Here is a 13060-nt window from a genome sequence, read left to right as displayed (position 1 = left end):
TTCGTCCTTTCTGATGGAGGCATAATACTGTTATATCAGATTTTAAGTACAGAACCTCATTGTCCTAAATGTTCCTTATTTAATCTTTTTAATCACCTCAACATATTATTCTGAACTTACTATATAAAATAGCCATTGCATATGGATCCAAACTAAAACATGAAACCAAAATGTAAGGAATGATGTGGGAGAGGTAAAAATGTATTAATCTAAATTATATTGATTTGTTCCCAATTATGATAAACTTGTTACATTTGTCTAGAAAATTTGTAATAAATACTATTATTTGATAAGAAACAAAATCTAGAATATCTAAGGTAAAAAACATTTTTGATTAGAAATTATTTGACATAGTACAATTTTGAAAAACTGAAACTACAACTTAAATGACTATATAATATATGAAATCATCAAGAGTTTTGAAAACATTAAATAATCATTTCTTTTGGAGACAAACCATAAGTGACTCTTAATCTCACGAAACAAACTGTGGGTTGCTGGGGGGGGCAGAATTGTATGGTAAATATCAATATTTCTTCTGATAGACTCTGTAGGGAAGGGGAAACTTAATTCCAAAATATATTTCCCCAAATGAAATGTTTTTAAAATAATAATAATAATTATTATTATTTAGATAGGGATGGGAGGCAGAGGGGCAGAGGGAGAGGGAGAGAGAACCTTAAGCAGACACCATGCCCAATGCAGAGCCAGATGCTGAGATCATAATCTTAGATGAAATCAGGAGTTGGATGCTTAACCAACTTAGCCACAGGTGTCCCTAAAAGAGATGCTTTTCTTTCTTTCTTTTTTTTTTTTAAAGATTTTATTTATTAATTTGGCAGACAGAGATCACAAGTAGGTAGAGAGGCAGGCAGAGGGAGGAGGAAGCCTGTTCCCTGCTGAGCCAAGAACCCAATGCATCGCTTGAACCCAGGACGCTGGGATCATGACCTGAGCAGAAGGGAGAGGCTTTAACCCACTGAGCCACCCAGGCACCCCAAGAAATGCTTTTCAATGTTCAATTCAAAAAGATGTACCACCAACATAGAACGTAATTGTATTTCACCCCCCTAAACATGTATTTTTATATCAGCATCCTCAATTATCTATGCAAGAGACTGACATTTCAAGAATAAATGATTCATGGGGTGCCCAGTTGCCTCAGCAGATAGAGCATATGACTCGATCTCAGGATCATGAGCTCAAGGCCCAGGTTGGGTGAAAAGCTTACTTAACAAAAAAAAAAAAAAGAAAAAAGAAAAAAGAAGGGGGGCACTCAGGTGGCTCAGTTGATTAAGTGGCCGACTCTTGGTTTCTGCTTAGGTCATGATCTCAGGGTCCTGGGATTGAGCTTCAAGTTGAGCTCCTTGCTCAGTGGGTAGTCTGCTTGAGGATTCTCTCCCCTTCCTCTGCCCTTCCCCCTCCACCAACTCTCTCTCTCAAATAAATAAATTAATTTTAAAAAGAATAAATATGCATCTTACTTATGGTGCATTAGGATTACAATGTTTACAATGAATACCTAGAATGTGTACTAAAAATAATTAAAGTAAAACTTTAAAAAATTATTCTAGAACATTCTCATTGCTTACAGTCGACAAACAGATAAGCAGAGGAAAGTCACAGTTATGTTAAGTTTATAATAATTCACATATAACATAGATTAATATCAAAGAAAGGATTAAACTGACATCTCCACAGCTCTTTGCAGATTGAACATATTTCCACGCTTCCACATACTGATGGCAGTAAGCATATTTCTTGACATCATTCACTCTATTTTAAAAAATTGATTGTATAGAGGCCATAATTTATAAAGCAAGGTAACCAAGTGAAATAACAGAATTTTAATTAATACTGGCTTTTTAGAATTTCTTAAGAAAAGATATACAGGAATTGCTTAGCTGCCTGTGAATAATTAAATGTCTTTACTTAAGCACTTTTAATACAGTGACCGCAGGCTTCATTTTGAAGTTTTTGTGAAAATGAACTGTTGCATACTCAGGGAAGTCACACTCAATAGTGGAGTATTTAGCTTGAATCAGAGCTCATGATTCCAAAAGATATGAGAAGCCAGTGACTTGAATAAAGAGTATTTCTACCTTCTTTTCAGTATCTTCTCTCTAAAAGCCCTTATCTTCTTTGCAGGCTTCAAAGTAAGCATGAAGCCACTGACCCTGGAGTTCCCTATCTGGATAGAGAATACAGTCTACATCACTTGTGCCTACAAATTCACTGAAGTGATTTCTAATATCGCATACCAGGTAGCCATGTTAAGAATTTTACAACGAACTGTATGTCACCTTGCTTCTCACGTAGATGATTTTCTTACGTAATAGCTCATTATGGCAAAGCACAACTCATAATTTCAGGTTAGAAAGATTCTCCTTGAAATAAATCATCTCCTTCTGAAGACTGAGGGCTAAGTATATTACTTAGGAACATTTTATTAATGCCTTTATCTGCAAATGCTGTAGGAATGAGAGAGAACTATATTCCCACCTGTAGCCATAGATTAGATTTGGGAATCCGACAATTGTGTACATGAATAGTATGGATTTTTAGCAAGCTGATAAGCTAGTCACCTGAAAAGGGCTGAGTTGCAGATGCATTTCTTATCCAATGTTTTCCTCTGTATAAATTTATAGCACAGCACATGACAAGGTACAGGTGAGCTATGGATACAGTTATGAGCTTGCAACACTCAAAAACTCTTCACTTTCTCATCTCACCAACTGACAAGTCAGTCTTCTCGCCATTAATTTCTCACAGAGACTGAATCTTCCATTTTATTACCCACACAACAGCCAGGAAATTTGTGATTTCATCTATAAAAATGTGCAGGTCCCCTCCTGGGTGTGGGTGGGGGTGGAAATCCCACTGTGGCCACAGGTGTTGGAGGTGGTTCAGAGACCCTCCTGGGCCCTCTTTGCCTCTGGATCCTGAATCATGATATTCAATTGAGCACCTCTAGGGAGCCCATTGATGTAACGTCCATGGTCCAGGAGACAGTAGAGATCACTGTACAGAAAGTGACAAAAATCACCATGAGTGCTGACTAGCTGGTAGACACTTTTGTCCTATGACTTCCTGGGGCTCCATACACCTAATGCCTTCTGTTTATTTACAATTTAGAACCTCACCTTACAATTTAGTTGACTCCAAATCACTGCTCCAAAGCTGGTTAATGTTCTTCTTATTCCCTCTTTATAAGATCAGTAAAGGTGCTTTTGTCCTCAAATTTTAGGCTTTGAGGTTGTGGCTTTTCTCTGGTTTTACTGATGGTAGGATATCCTTTGTTTTCCACTGTTCAGTTTGTTTTTTATTAATTTTATAACTAAGAGAAGAATTTTAAAAAATCTTCGCTAGGCCCTCACTCAGATGAAAACTCAGGTAGCATTTTCTTAATACAAAGCAGCCGTTTTCAGGTCTAATTTCACGTTAACATTGAAGGTGCTTTTACTATTCCAGAGACCCAACTACATGCCAGGCCTTTAAGCCAGAGCTTTTGGAGCTAGACCCAGGCATCGGCCATTTAAAAAATTAAAAAATTTCCCAAATGATTCTGATGCTCACCCACTAATGTCAGGTCTCATACTTCTCTTTCTGCGTGGCTTTTTTTGTTTGTTTGTTTGTTTCATTTTGTTTTTATTTGAGAATATGTGTAAATTTGTACCTTATCCGCATAACTTATCTTCACGGAGCCCATTCAATTATTTTTAGCATCAACAAATTTCAGTGAAAACTTATTTTTCCAGTGTCTTCAACTGAGCTAATATCAGATTAAAATGAATTACTTTCTCAGTGATACTATTTTTAGGAACAAATAGTTATTCCTAGAAACTAATTATTGAATTGTACAATATAGAGCTAGTTGAAAAAGATGCAGAAAGAAATGAGATTCATGCTGAATAGTGCTTCATTCTGTTAACTGAGGTTACCATAACAGAGTACCACAGACTGGAGGTTTAAACAACAGAAATTCATTTTCTCACAGTTCTGGAAGCAGAAGGCCAAATTCAGGATGTCAGCACAGGTGTTTTTTTTCTAGGCCTCTCTCCTTGGCTTATAGGTGTTTGCCTTCTGCCTGTGTCTGCATATAGTCTTCCCTTTGTACCTGTCTGTCAGTGTCTTTTTTTTTTTTTCAGATTTTATTTATTTCTCTTTTATTTGAGAGAGAGAGAGCATGAGCATAGGAAAGGACAGAAGGAGAGGGATACCAGACTCCCCACCAAGCAGGGAGCCTGACTTGGGGCCTGACAGGGGGCTCCATACGGGGCTCAGGATCACAACCCAGGCCAAAGGCAGACACTTAAGCAACTGAGCTACCTAGATGCCTCTGTCTGTCTGTGTCTTAATCTCCTCCTTTTATAAGGGTGCCAGTCAGATTGGATCAGGGTCCACCTTTATGATCTCATTTTAACTTAAATAGCTCTTTAATAATCTCTAAAAATACAATAGTGTTCTGAGGTACCAAAACTTAGGACTTTGGCATATGAATTCTACAGGAACACTATTCAGCCCATAACCATACAGCAAATAACCAACATTTTGAATTTTATAACTATGCCAGAATTCTGAAATTATAATATTTAAATAACAGGTAAGCCATGAAATATAATTAAGTATAAAACTTTATCAAAAGCTTTCAAGTATGTTATTTTTTTTCATTGCAGAGATAGTATATAATCATAGAAATTTGGAAAACAGAAAGAAGTAGAATGGACAGTAGCAGAAAAATTATTTTCTACTACTCATAAGTGCTCTTCACATACTGATGCCAGTCCTAGTCTTTTTCTTCTTTCAAGTTAAAAATAAACCCAGTTGGCAAACATGACACAGATGAAATGATGTATTCTGCTTTTCAAATATTTACTCCATATAACTTAAACATTTCCCTTTATACATTACATTAAAATATTTTTTTAATGATTTTATTTATTTATTTGCCAGAGAGAGAGATCACAAGTAGGCGGAGAGGCAGACAGAGACAGAAAGAAGGAAGCAGGCTTCCCACTGAGCAGAGAGCCCAAAGTGGGGCTCGATCCCTGGACCCTGAGATCATGACCTGAGCCGAAGGCAGAGGTTTAACCCACTGAGCCATCCAGGTGCCCTGCATTAAAAGATTTTTAACAGGTGTATAATGCTACATCTAGTCAAGAGAAACAGTGTTTTCTTAACCATTCTGCTTCTGGTTACATTTGGATTATCAATCAGTATCCTACCAAGAAAACTGTACAATTAAACTGGGTAATTGAGGAGATTTTTGAAAAATAGACTTCATTTTTTAGAACAGTTTTGGATTTACATAAAAACTAGCTGATAGGGGCACCTGGGTGGCTCAGTGGGTTAAGCCTTCGGCTCAGGTCATGGTCCCAGTGTCCTGGGATCAAGCCCCACATTGGGCTCCCTGCTCAGCAAGGAGCCTGCTTACCCCTTCTCTCTCTGCCTGCCTCTCCGCCTACTTGTGATCTCTCTCTCTCTGGCAAATAAATAAATAAATAAATAAAAATAAAAACTGGCTGATAGTACAGACAGTTCTTATCTACTTTCTCAACCAGTTTCTCTTATTAACATCTGACCTCAGTGTGGTACCTTTGTTGCAATTAATGAACCAATATTGATACTTCGCTATTTACTAAAGCCCATAGTTTATTCAGACTCCCTTAGTTTTCATGAAATGTCCTTTTCTGTTTCAGGATCCCAACCAGGATACATTGTATTGAGTAGTCAGATGCCCTTAGGCACCTCTTGGCTGTGTTGGTTCCTCAGACATCCTTTTTCATGACTTTGACAGTTTGAAGAAAACTGGTCAGGTATGTTGTAGAATGTGCCTACTCTAATGGAATTTTTATGACTTTTTAATGATTAGGCTATGGGTTTTGAGAAGGTCATGGGTGAAGGGCCATTTTCATTATGTCATATTAACGGTGCATATGTTAGCATGATTTATCATTGTTGGTGTTGACCCCAATCACCTGGCTGAAGTCCTATTTGTCAGGTTCCTCCACTGTAAAGTGACTCTCCCCCACCCTTTCCATATTGCATTTACTTGTAAAAAAGTCACTAGGTACAGCCCACAGTGGAAGAGCAGGGATTTATTCTCCCTCTCGAGGGATGTGTATCTCTATATATTATTTAGACTTTTTCTGCAAGGGGGATTTGTCTTTTAGCCTTAAGGTTTTTGTTTGTTTGTTTGGTTTTTTTTTTGTTGTTGTTAGTACAGACTAATGGATATATATATTATTCTTTGGTCATTGGAGCTTTTTCAGTTGACTCCTATGTTCTTTTAACAAGCGCATTGATGTAGAAATTTTAAAAATACTTCTTTACTTTCTGACATTTAAGATGTTCCAGGCTCATCTTATATATTTTTGGTCCCAGTATTAGAATCAGCCATTTCTTCAAGGACCCCTGACTCCTTTTATTGGAGAATAATTCTAGAAACCAAATCTGGGCACTGGTGTGCTCACTGTTACTGGAATATCATTGCTTTCTGACTCTCTCAGCTGTCAGGACAGGGAAATATATGCGTGTATACTAACTCATGTATATATTCATGTTCATAGCAATCTCTATATGTAAACATCTCTATTAAGCTAAACGTAAGTTCATACTGATGTCTTCAACTCTGACTCATTACCACATGGATTATTCTGGACTTCTCCCCTTGCCTGTGTGTAAACTTGTACTCTAGCAGTGAGAAACCTGGGCCCGACCATCCACCCACCATTTTCTTAATTGTTCAATGAGATGATATATACATTGGAGTATTTAATTGTTAACCTTACTCCTGTAGAAAACAACTTTATCAAAAACAGTGTAGTGCTGGGCACCTGGGTGGCTCAGTTGGTTAAGTGTCTGCCTTTGGCTCAGGTCATGATCCCATGGTCCTGGGATGAAGTGCCGCACTGGGCTCCCTGCTCAGTGTGGAGTCTGCCTCTCCCTCTGCCTGCCACCCGCCCCTGCTTGTGCTCTCTCTCTCTCCTTGTCAAATAAATAAGTACAATCTTAAAAAAAAAAAAAGTATAGTGCTTATGTGCAGTTTCTTTTGCCTTTAGTCTTACAGATTAAACTCATTTCCAAAGTGAGTGAGGTGATCAACATTCTGTTGTATTGTCTTACACTGAGCCTGTTTTATACATTTGTAATACAGTTAGATTCTCTGGTCATGGTCTGCATTCTATTCTAGCATCCCCTGACCTAAATAATGCTTTAAAATTGGCACACATTGGGGCGCCTGGGTGGCTCAGTGGGTTAAAGCCTCTGCCTTTGGCTCAGGTCATGGTCCCCGGGTCCCGGGATCCAGCCCCGCAATAGGCTCTATGCTCAGCGGGGGACCTGCTTCCTCTTCTCTCTCTGCCTGCCTCTCTGACTACTAGTGGTTTCGATTTGTCAAATAAATAAATAAAATCTTTAAAAAAATTTGGCATACATTAAAGTTTACTCTTTGTGTTTTAAGTTCTATGGGGTTATGACAAATGCATGATATAATGTACCCACCATTAGAGTAACATACCAGAATAGCTTCACTGCCCTAAAATCCTCTGTAATTCACCTATGCTGGCAAGAAGTGATTGTGTTACTCTCTCTACAGTTTTGTCTTTTCCAGAATATTATGTAATCATATAATTGAGATCAGATCATATGTAGCATTTCCAGATTGGTTTCTCTCACTTCACAATGTGATTTTAAAATTCCTCCATGTTTTTATGGTGACTTGATAGTTCATTTTTTTTTATTGCTGAATAACATTCCATTATAAGAATAAACCATAGTGCATTTATCCATTTATCTATTGAAGAACATCTCGATTACTTATAGTTTTTGGTGAATATAAATAAAGCTGCAATAAGCATTCATGTACAGGCTTTTGTCTAGACATAAATTTTCACAGCAGTTGAGTAAGTACCTAGAAGTGTGATTGCTAGATTGTATGATAAGATTATGTTTAGTTTGGCATAAAACTGCCAAGCTATGTTTCGAAGTGGCTGTACCACGTTCCATTCCACCACCAATGAATGAGGGTTCCTATTGCTCTGTATTCTCACTAGATGATTTTTACAGAGGCATAATTTATAATGATATGGGCAGGATTTAAGCAAGGGATAGTGTAATTGCCCATAGGTAGCAATAATGCACATGGAGGGAAAGCATATTGGAGCCGCTGAATGGAATGTGCTGCCTCTCTGGAGTTAAGGCCTTGGGTCAAGGGGCATAGAAAAACAGCACAGAAATAAGTGGATTCAGGGCTGTAAATTCGCCGGCTATACTCTTCTCCCGTCTGATTGTTCTCCTGCCTGTGCCTCGCATTGGCTAAACACAATTGGAAGCCAGAGCAGAAGGGATCTGTTCATGCAATCTAAACAGGTCAGCCTCCCCTAGCACAGAGCAGGCTGGAGAAAATGTGGGCAACATCTTGTGGGTTAAAGGAGAATATCCAGCATATTTATACCTGCAATTTTTACTGTTTCTTTTTTTTTTTGTCATAAACTTATTTTGGGCATTTCAGATTATTTGCCCTTGGATATGGTATTTCCAATAGTGGTATTAGTAAACAAAAGAAAATGAAAATGAAGGTTGCTGAAGGACTAATACATGCTACATAAATAGTATCTGAAGTTTTGCCTATCAGAGTTCTAAGATCTTACGATTTCTGTTTCAGCATCATTGTTCACACAAACACACACACACACGACATAATTAATTTCATACATTTCCATAGGCATTCCTTTTTTTTTCTTTCATTTGTGGTTGCTGTTATTGGCATGGAAATTTTAATTTAATTTGGGAACAAAACTACAATACAAGGACTTGGGTGCACACTAGAAACAAGGATTAGTATACTTTTTCTTTTAAAAATGAGTAAATTAAACATCTCTACCTATATATTGACAAAAATACAGATTTTTACCAAAGACAGCAGATAAAATATATTTTCAGAAACCTACAGCAAATAGTCTCACTTTAAAGGCCTGGTAATTGTGATTTCAAACATGTGCTCAAATTGTTCCTTGTATCTTTAATGCTGGTTTCTCATTATGAATGCATTGCTCATGAAAACTAAAAGTTTGGAGACCAGTTTTGTCTCTGCCCATTTCACTTTTCTTGCCAGTAATAGTGACTTCTCTAGTATCACCGGGGTCCTTGCTCTTTTTGCCTTTCTTTACTGTGCCTTCACTCTGATCAGGGAATGCTGACAATTCAAAAAAAAAAAAAAGTCATTGAAGAGACAACACGAGTTTTAAATCTTTCATCCTTTCTCACTTAACAGGGTCATACATCTTTTCATTCCACTGAAAATGCTCTTGCCAAGGTCACCAATGACTCATCTTTTGCTAAATCCAGTGGAAACGTAAGTACTTATTCAATTATATGACCCTTTAGCCGCACCTGACACTCTCAATGATTACCCTTCTCTGGAAGCACTGTCACCCCTTGGCATACAAGGCACGGCATTTTCCCTGTTTTTCAGGTCTCTGGAGCTAGACTGTCTGGGCTCAACTTTTGGCTCTGACACTGATTAGCTGCCTGACCTTGGGTGAGTCTCTAAACATCTTTAGGATTCAGTTTCCTAACAGTTAAAGTGGAGATAACAATAGGACCTTTCTCATCGGGTAGGTGTGAGGAGTCATTAAGTGAATGTATGTAAAATGATTCAAATGATACTTGGTACTTTAGCACCTCTTCCGTAGTAACTGGTGGAATGGTAGTAAACCAGTTCTCTGAAAAATAAAGCCCTGCTTTGTAGTATGGTCAATTTCTTTGGTGTAAATATGTCCAAGGCTTTAAGTACTCGTACCATCTTGAGTATTTAAAAGCGACTTTCCTAGAGCTGGCTTTAGCACACTACTGAGCTACTACAGCCCCCTCCAACCCCCACCCTAGTTTCTTAATCGACTCTGCTTAGTCTCTATTGTGGGCTCCCCTTCCTTCCATTTCTTAAATATCACTGCCTTGCAGTGGTATGCCCTAGGGCTTCTCTATTGTTTTACTTTGTATATTTTCTATGAGCAATCTCATTCACTTAAAATAAAATTGAGGGGTGTCTGGATGGCTCAGTGGGTTAAGCCTCTGCCTTTGGCTCAGGTCACGGTCTCAAAGTCCTGGGATCATGCACCACGTCAGGCTCTCTGCTCAGCAGGGAGCCTGCTTCCCCGCTCTCTCTGCCTCTCTGCCTACTTGTGATCTCTCTCCCTGTCAAATAAATAAATAAAATCTTAAAAAAAATACTCAACATCATTGATCATCACGGAAATGCAAATCAAAACCACAATGAGATATTACCTTACACCAGTCAGAATGTCTAGTGTCAAAAAGACAAGAAATAACAAGTGTTGGTGAGGATATGGAGAAAAAGGAACCTCTTGCACTATTGGTGGGAATGCAAACTGGCGTAACCACTGTCGAAAACAATATGAAGTTTCCACAAAAAATTAAAAATTGAATTGCCATATGATTCAGTAATTCCACAACCAGGTATTTACCCAAAGAATATGAAAGCAGTAATTCAAAAAAATATATGCAACCCTTTGTTTAGTGCAGTATTAGTTCCAATAGTTAAGATATGGAAGCAACACAAGTGTCTATTGATGAATGGATAAAGAGGAAGTGATATATATCTATATCTATATAGAGAGAGGTTAGATATCAGCCATAGTGAGATAAAATGGCAGATATATAGAAAAGAATATCTTGCTTTTTGTAACTTTTTGTAACAACATGAATGGATCTAGAGAATATAATGCTAAGTGAAATAAGTCAGAGAAAGACAAATCTTATGTAATTTCACTCATATGTGGAATTTAAAAAAACAACAAAAATGAACAAAGAAAAAAAGAGACAAACTAAGGAAACCAGATTCTTGACTAGAGATAATGAACTAGTGGTTACCAGAGGAGATGTGGGTGGGGGATGGGTGGACTAGGTGAAGGGGATTAAGAGTGCACCTACCACAGTGAGCACTGAGTAATATTTAGAACTGGTGAATCATATAAACACTGTATGTTAACTATACTGGAATTAAATAAAAAGAAATAAAAGTAAAAAGAAATAAATTTAGAAGTTGATATATAATTGACAAATTACACAATTCATCCCCTTGAGGCATACAGTTCCGTGGTTTTCGCAGATTCACAGCATGGTGCAACCATCAGACAATCAATCTCAAAACATTTTTCATCACTTGCAAAAGGAATTCTGTATCCACTAGCACTTACTCCTCATTTCTCCCACTTCTCATCAGCATAACCAACTACGACTTTCTGCTTCTCCTATTCTGGACATTTCATATAAGTGGAATCATATGATAACTGGTCTTTTGTGACTCTCTCCTTTTAAGCATAATGTTTTCAAAGTTCATCTATGCTATAGCACGTGTCAGAACTACTGTCCTTTTATTGCTGAATAAGATTCTGCTGTATTGATGTACTGCATTTTATTTCTCCAGTTATCAGCTGATAAACGTTAGGTTGTTTCTACTTTTTGGCTATTATAAATAATGCTGCTGTGAAGCTTTGTGTGCAAGTTTTCATGTGTGGGAGGCCACGTTAAGCCTTGAGATGAGGATCAAACCAGGCCCTGACTTGTGACTCCTTTAAAGGCTGAATAGCTGAACAAAGGCTTAGGTGGATAAAGTCGAGGAGCACTGAGAAAGGGTCTGTGCTACGTGCTGTGCGCTCGCCTACGTGACTTCCCACACATTTGCTAGTCAGATAGAGACGATTTGGCCGGGGTCAGAAATTCTTGGCTGGTCCTTGCTGTCCTTGCATGGGCTATAGACTACACCACTGTAAGACCGTGCTGTGCTTACACAAACTGTCTTGAGTGGCCTTGAAGTCAGTACCTCTGGCGCTAGAAGGTCTGCTACTGGTGCTTGGGAAATAGATAATGGGAAAGCTTGAAGGATTTTCTGTGCATGTTGCAAACTCTTCAGTAATCAGCTAAAAATAGATACTTTCTTATGATTGTTTCTGTTAGCTATATAATGCCTTGCAGCCTTGAATAAAATCGGCGCTATTGGACATCCTCCTTGGTGCTCCTCCTGCCCCCATCTCTTTGTCTCTTAATTTCTTTTCACCATCCTCTTACCCTCACGTTCCTGGTCGATGTGTCACGCCGGCCGCGACGTTCATGTGGACATATTTTTGTATTTGTCTTGAGTATATATCTAGGAGTGGAATTGCTATATTTAACTTTCTGAGGAATTTCCAAACCATTTTCCAGAATTTGGCAGCAGCATATAAAGGTTCCAGTTTCTCCACATTCTTGCTAACTTTTGTTATTATCTGTCTTTTTACTATAACCACACTTGTAAGTCTGAAATGCTATCTTTTCTCTCTCAATTTCTTCTTCTTCTTCTTTTTTTTTTTTTTGCCTTGCTCTAATGTCTATTGATGTTGAACATCTTTTTATGTACCTATTTGTCACTTGTATTTCATCTTTGGAGAAATGTCTGTTCATATTCTTTGCCTATTTTTAAATTGGGTTATTTGTCTTTTTATTGAATTGCAATGTCATCTACTTTTATGGTTTCAATTATGTTTTCCTTTTTAAGATTCTGAAAATATATGTTTAAGTCTGGATTTCTTCTTTATTTTTTTTTAAGATTTTATTTATTTATTTGACAGAGAGAGAGGCCACAAGTAGGCAGAGAGGCAGGCAGAGAAAGAGGAAGGGAAGCAGGCTCCCTGCCAAGCAGAGAGCCCAATGCGGGGCTCAATCCCAGGATCCTGGGATCATGTCCTGAGCTGCAGGCAGAGGCTTTAACCCACTGAGCCAACCAGGTGCCCCTAAGTCTGGATTTCTTATCTGAGCTTCATAGATGCCCCATAGTCATTACAAATGCAGTTAAGAGTCCTCAACTCTGCTCATCTTTTCTGAGTTCTTCCTTCACTTAAAGGTCTTACTCTCACTCTGAAACCTGAGGGTTATTTGTTTTGTTTCTTTTCCTCTAAATCTAACCAACCACTAAATATTTTTTTTTCTGCCTCCTAAGAAACTTCTAAAGTTTCTATTCCTATGTCAAACTTCTCCAGACCACCATCAGTTTTTTTTTCCC

At 38.0% G+C, this 13060-nt stretch overlaps 1 pseudogene; it reads right to left on the bottom strand.

Annotated features, from left to right (window-relative positions):
- Positions 1-1928: 1928 nt before the first annotated feature.
- On the bottom strand, positions 1929-12134 carry LOC122890325 (annotated as a pseudogene).
- Between the last annotated feature and the right edge of the window lie 926 nt (positions 12135-13060).

Source organism: Neovison vison, chromosome 11, assembly GCF_020171115.1.
Source record: "Neovison vison isolate M4711 chromosome 11, ASM_NN_V1, whole genome shotgun sequence".
NCBI classification, from domain to species: domain Eukaryota; kingdom Metazoa; phylum Chordata; class Mammalia; order Carnivora; family Mustelidae; genus Neogale; species Neogale vison.
This window is presented reverse-complemented; position numbering and strand designations above follow the sequence as displayed.